This window comes from Simochromis diagramma, unplaced genomic scaffold (genome assembly GCF_900408965.1).
Source record: "Simochromis diagramma unplaced genomic scaffold, fSimDia1.1 OVJJ01000048.1, whole genome shotgun sequence".
Classification (NCBI taxonomy): Eukaryota; Metazoa; Chordata; class Actinopteri; order Cichliformes; family Cichlidae; genus Simochromis; species Simochromis diagramma.
This window is the reverse complement of record NW_024387034.1, coordinates 68,289-74,762: the sequence shown is the minus strand read 5'-3', so window position 1 is coordinate 74,762 and position 6,474 is coordinate 68,289. Positions and strand designations below refer to the sequence as shown.

Below are 6,474 nucleotides of genomic sequence, written 5' to 3'. Positions count from 1 at the left end.
GACACTTTCGGGATTTCTTTTCTCGACGAGGATTTGGATTGGGAGGCCAGTTTTGGTTTGAATCCTCCTGCGCAAGTTCATCACAATAAGCATTCGTCTGGGATTTTTAGTTCGAGGTCTGCTCATTGAGGTGGAAACAATTTAAAACCCAAGTTTGCCATGTCGGTTTTTTTCTGAGACTGTGAACACTGCTAAAACCAAGACTGTAAAGACTGTTAAACGTGGTGGGAAAGGGTCGTCACCTATTTTTGATGGTCCGGTTTTCATTGAGCCTGCTCCTTTGCTTTCCTGTGCTCCTCCGCCCAGGGCGGCTGTAGTCCAGTCGTCTCCTGCGCCTGTATCTGTTCCTCGGGTGAGGGGAGGGAGGGGGGGGGGGGCCAGGGCCCAGTTTGTCCCTGCTCTAGTTTCCAGGCCAGCTGAGGCTCCGCTAGTCTCTGCGCCCGTACCTACTCCGCGGGTGGGAGCGGCTACTGTCCAGCAGGCCCCCGCACCTGTTTTTGTCCTCGCTGGAGGCTCAGGTGAGCCAGTCCAGCAGTTCTCCTCAGGCTCGGTAGGCTCAGAAAACACTGCACGCGAAAGCGCATCAAATACGACTTTTTTGACCCTATGCGACACATATCCGATCATGGCATGACAGTGTGAACGGCACAAATGCAATATTTTCAAATCCGATCTGGGTCACTTTCGTATGTGGTACTGAATCCGATACATATCTGATGTTTTAGAAAGCGACTGCTGTTTGAACGGTCATGTCGCATTAAATCAGTCTTTTACGTCACTGACACAAGACAGACGCCAATTATCAGCGCTGGAGAAGCGCCCAATAAGACATCGCGAACACTACCTGGCCATCCAGTGTAGATGTTAGTGAAACTGTTTGGAAGACAACGTTGGAGAAAGGTGAACATTTTATTTATAATGTATAATCTGCAGATTCTGACTGAAATCTGCAACTATCATTTGAAGCACCGATGCTCTCTAAAACAGCAATAAGGATAATTATTTTGTTATTTACATTATGTAAATAACTTAAAGCAAAAATTGGGAAACGTAAAGTCCGAAACAAGTCTTTATATTAAGGGCCATCAGTCAAACCATACTGTTTTCTACAGTCATTGGTCTAAACAGAGCGCGTTGTGTGTGTGACGTTTTGCGAATGCGGGCTGCTTTGAGGGTTCACACTAGAGCACATTTGCTGTCACATTTTATTTGTAGTGTGAACAAGAAGACAAAAAAATCAGATTTGACCAAAATATCAGAATTGAGCATTAAGACCTGCAGTGTGAACGTAGCCTAAATGCATCACTGTGCTGAGTATACGTGTCTGCACGACGTGGTGGTGTAAAAAAGGCAGATCCACCTCTAAGTTCGACTTCTCAGTATTACTTTAAAAAAATGGTTCAAGTGCTTTGAATAATTTATATGACTTGAAAAAAATGAGCATAGCTAAGGATATTAGTGCTAAGTCATGATTTTCTCAGAATGTTGCTGCTGCTCGCTGACTTTAGCTAACAGCAAATTCCACTTCCGCTCACCCTGTATTTGATTCATGTTAAGTACATTTATGTCCTTAATCTTTAATTTTTTTTTTTTATTAAACATCCTCATCTTATATACAGTGGCTTGCAAAAGTATTCGGCCCCCTTGAACTTTCCCACATTTTGTCACATTACAGCCACAAACATGAATCAATTTTATTGGAATTCCACATGAAAGACCAACACAAAGTGGTGTACACGTGAGAAGTGGAACGAAAATCATACATGATTCCAAACATTTTTTACAAATAAATGACTGCAAAGTGGGGTGTGCGTAATTATTCAGCCCGCTTTGGTCTGAGTGCAGTCAGTTGCCCATAGACATTGCCTGATGAGTGCTAATGACTAAACAGAGTGCACGTGTGTGTAATCTAATGTCAGTACAAATACAGCTGCTCTGTGATGGCCTCAGAGGTTGTCTAAGAGAATATTGGGAGCAACAACACCATGAAGGGATAAAGTTATTGAGAAATGTAAAGCAGGCTTTACATTTACAAGTCATACTAACTTTGACATATATTTTCGTAGAGTTGTTGTATTAAATGGTTATATGAATTGAAAACTTTCTGTCTGTACATAATTCCAACTGATTTTACGAGGTTGTAAGCTCACGTAGCCAAAACTCCAATAATGCTAACAAGCTTTCACCATTTCATTGGTCTGGTGATGCAACTACATGTGTTTTTAACAGACCCTAAACAACACCCTTTCAATGAACAGCAAGACACTTGACCCTACCGCCTACTGGTGTTGGCCAGAGGGGCTGATGGTGCGATATGGCAGCCTCGCTTCTGTCAGTCTGCCCCAGGGCAGCTGTGGCTACAACTGTAGCTTGCCTCCACCAGTGTGTGAATGTGAGAGTGAATGAATAGTGGCATTGTAAAGCGCTTTGGGTGCCTTGAAAAGCGCTATATAAATCCAATCCATTATTAATGTGTGTGTGTGGGGGGTAGGGTTCAAAGTATACTGAAACAACAAACAATTTAGGCATTTCAATAAAGTTACATTATCTCTGCTCTTTACAAATTCAAAGCCACAGACCAAATTGTGAATAGAACTGTAATTTCACTGTTTCACTTCAGTAGCATCAATCTTTGCACAGATAATCTTCATATGATGATTTCATGTTTATTGTCAAAGGAGATTATATGCTAGAAAATACAAAAAATAAATGAATAACATTTTGGTGAGAAAAATATTGAGTTTGAGTTCAGTCCCAAGTTACTTTCACCAACTTGTCTCTGCTGTAATATTTGGATTAATTCAATGAAGTCTTAGAACTGTTAGCTTTATTTTAAAACCAACATTGTATAATATCAAAAACATACTTTTAGACAGGCCTGTGTTTTTGGCCTGTCATTTTTAAGCAGGAACCTCAGAAAGGTATTTATGAGTTCTGTTTGACATCAGAAAGTAAAAAGACTGCACAAAAGCTACACGTGTTACCATATTATATGACCCTTGCTATAACAGAAATGTATTAACCCCTTAATATTTTTTGTGTTGCTTTTTTTTTTTTTTCCAGAATGGCTTTGACAAAGCTTCTGAACAACCGCCCTGACACGCCATATTCCCGGCCACCCCCACTGCACATGAAAATTTTAAAGTCCTGTGACCAGCTAAGGGTCACAAGCTGGGACTTCAAAGATGGAACACCAACACCTCTAATGACAAAGAAGAACACCATTGCGGCGATCACCGATGGCCAGACTGTGACAAAGATCACAATATTTGAAGAATATGCCTCTAAAGTCCAGCTCGGGGGGTCATACATTATGAGAGGCCATGAACTCGGGGGCACAGGCCCCCCTTACAACATCAGTATCACAGCCAGGACACAATTTTTTTTATTTTTAGGGCACCGACTCAAAGTGTGAGGGAAGGTCTTGTAAAAGAAGCAGAGGATCTTCTGCATCCTCTTGTTCCTCTCACCCCACTCAAGATGAGCTCCACACATGAGGGACTCGTGACAGTTCAAGGGGAGATGGTGGAGGTAAGTACTTGTGGTTCCATCAGAATTTACATGGATTTAGGTTTCCAAATAACCCATTATTGCCAGTATTTTTTACAGTTAAAATTGTGGTTTTTGCTGTCAAGCAGAGACTAAATTCTGTTAAGATTGTTAAGCACAATTTTTAAAAAATATTTTCCTCAGACCATTTCTGATATTTTTGCAGCCAGTTTGCATTGTGCCTACGTACATTTGTGTTGTAAGGGCTAGATTTTAATGAACAGTCTCTACTTGATAATAAAAACAAACAGAATAATTATTTTATACACTTCTGTATATAAATTCACACAAGTCTTAATCTAAATATATCCTTTATAATAAAAATAAAAGCAGATACAACAGAAATGGTCAAAAAGTACCCTGAATTGGACATAATGGAAAACAAATAGATTTTATATACCTGAAACTGGCAAACTTTTCATTTATGTTGCTGTCACTTAAACTAAGTTGCAAAATGTATTGTTTATAGAAGGATTTCCTACAACCTGTTTCATAATCACAGTATATGAAAATCATCCTAATGACCAATACAGATAAAACTGCTTCTGATAAGATAAATGGCATGTGCAGAATATTTAACAACAACCATAACATAATCTAAACAGATTACTGAAGAAATAATAACCTATCACAGATAACTACACTGACTATTACTGACATTAAATTTCAATTTACTTTTCAGGTTTCTGCTGTAAAGAAGGTGCTGTCGGGAAAACAACATGTTCCCCTTACAAATCTGCAGCTGAAGGAGGTAATGGTGGAATTTAAGTTTTATATTGAAAATGGTTAAACTAATGTGACAAATTTGACATTGCTGGTACAGAATGTATGAGGCTGTGAGCTTTTTTTTCTAGTTACTGGCCTTGTTATCATTTAATTAATTAATGAATCTTTAATTCTGTCATGTTTGTGATTTCAGGATGGGTTTTGCCATGACAATCTGCCTCTGGAGGGAGGCAGCTGCGAACAACTTCAACGTGGGAGACCACATCAGCGTCTCTCACGTTAAGCGTAGACAGTCGTCTTATGGCGTACATCTTCAGAGTACAGCATTTACAAAGATTGAGGTATGAAGAAGCTAAACCTTTGTTTGTCTTATCAACAAATGTTGATAAGACAATGTTTTCAAATTTGACACAACATTATATTTATTATATTATCTTACACACACGCGCACGCACACACACACACACACACACACACACACACACACACAAACACTACATATAGATAGATAGATAGAAAAATTCACCACTCGCCCCTACGGGTGGTCAATCCTTCAAGTTCGGGTCCTCTACCAGAGGCCTGGGAGCTTGTGGGTCCTGCGCAGTATCTTAGCTGTTCCTAGAACTGCACTTTTCTGGACAGAGATCCCGCACCACTATGTCCGGTTGGTTAGCCAACCGGACATAGTGGTGCGCAGTGCACTGCGCACCACTATGTGCGCAGTGGTGCGCACCCCACTCGCCCCTGCGAGTGGGGTGTTTTTTTTTTTTTGTTTTGTTTTTTTTTTTTCCTTCTCTCCTCCAGGTGAACATAATTAAGCATTTTGGAATTTACTTACCTGGATGATTGAGCATGCATCAAGACATAATGTGTGTATGTATGTGTCTTGGTGACTTAGTGAAACCACGTGATGACCATAGGTTTTCTTTTTTCTTGTTGGATAAAGAAACCCAACGTTTTCTGGGCTAAATGTGTGCCTATGCTGTGTCAACAGACAAAAGTCGAGGAGCGAGCTGACATTCTCATCATTGGTGTGGCCACGGCAGAAATGCCAAACCACCTGGAGGTGTTACTGGAGGATGGAAAGACCCTTTACATTCAAAATGAGCTGTGGAGTCCCTTTGACAAGGAACTGGAGGAGGCAGCAATCAAAGTTACTGTTAAAATAAAGGGAAACCATATTGTACATATTCAAAAATATCAATACGAATAGTTTAAACAAAATCTACAGTTCCTTTGTTCACTTTGTTCAAAAATGTGACAGATTGTATTTTATAACTTAGGAAACAAAATTCATTCTTTTTATCAGTATTTATAATTTTTAATGACATTTTGTTAAGTTCTCTACTATAGTTAACAGTTTTAGTATTTTCCAGTGTTAAGTATTTATATATTAAAAATTCTACATAATAATCTTATATTTGTGTTTGTTTGTAATTTTTGGAACACTGGAAGTCTATAAAATGTTTAAAAAAAAAAAAAAAAAAAAAAAAAAAAAGAACAACAGAACAGTTCAAGACTTAATGTTGTATTTTGTAGATAAAAAAGGGGGCAGGTCTATAAACAATATTTGATTTGTACCTTTTGAAAAAGCCAACAAATTCAATGCCAATACAGCCAAACTCAGGAGATCAGTTAGGAGCACAACTGAGCAAAGGTGATTCAAAAAAATGGAGAGAAACTGTGCAATGCAGTGCCATGCTGAGCAGACTGGTTTACAGCCACAAGAGAGACTCAGCGTTCACAGATCATAAAATCTTCAGGGAGCAAAGCTCTCAGAGAAGCTATAATGCAATCCACAGATAGAATACAGTCAATAAACTCCAAGTGAAATGTTAAACAGTGCATGGATAGCTTTTTGTTCAGCTTTTTCTTCGTATCCTTTTTCCCCCTTTCTAAAGTCTCTTCAGAGGTTTTGCAATTTGTCAAACAGCAGCTGGTAAAAAGGCTTTTGCAGTGAGGCAGGGAGCCCGTTCAAACCAGATTATGCTTGATTTGATGACTGCAGAGAACTTGGGGCTGAGAGCTCAGATTAGGATCGGTTCTCCCTTGAAAAGGCATTAGTGTGTTCTGTCATGGCAGGATTTCTGTTCAATGTGCAGGTAGATTGAAATCAAAGGGCACCAAAGACACCCAAACCTGAGGGATCATTACGTGACACCCAAAGCATCTGAGCAGTCTTATTCCTTCATACTGCAT

At 39.5% G+C, this 6,474-nt stretch overlaps 1 long non-coding RNA gene across 2 annotated transcripts; it reads left to right on the top strand.

The window, feature by feature from the left end:
- The first annotated feature begins 2,857 nt into the window (after positions 1–2,857).
- On the top strand, positions 2,858–5,651 carry LOC120740751. 2 transcript variants are annotated; one of them, XR_005697491.1, is made up of 4 exons: positions 2,858–3,531; positions 4,232–4,300; positions 4,469–4,616; positions 5,270–5,651. It is a non-coding gene; the product is annotated as an uncharacterized LOC120740751 (long non-coding RNA). The 2 variants fall into 2 exon arrangements; XR_005697490.1 differs by having other exon boundaries at positions 4,232–4,616.
- Positions 5,652–6,474: the final 823 nt, after the last annotated feature.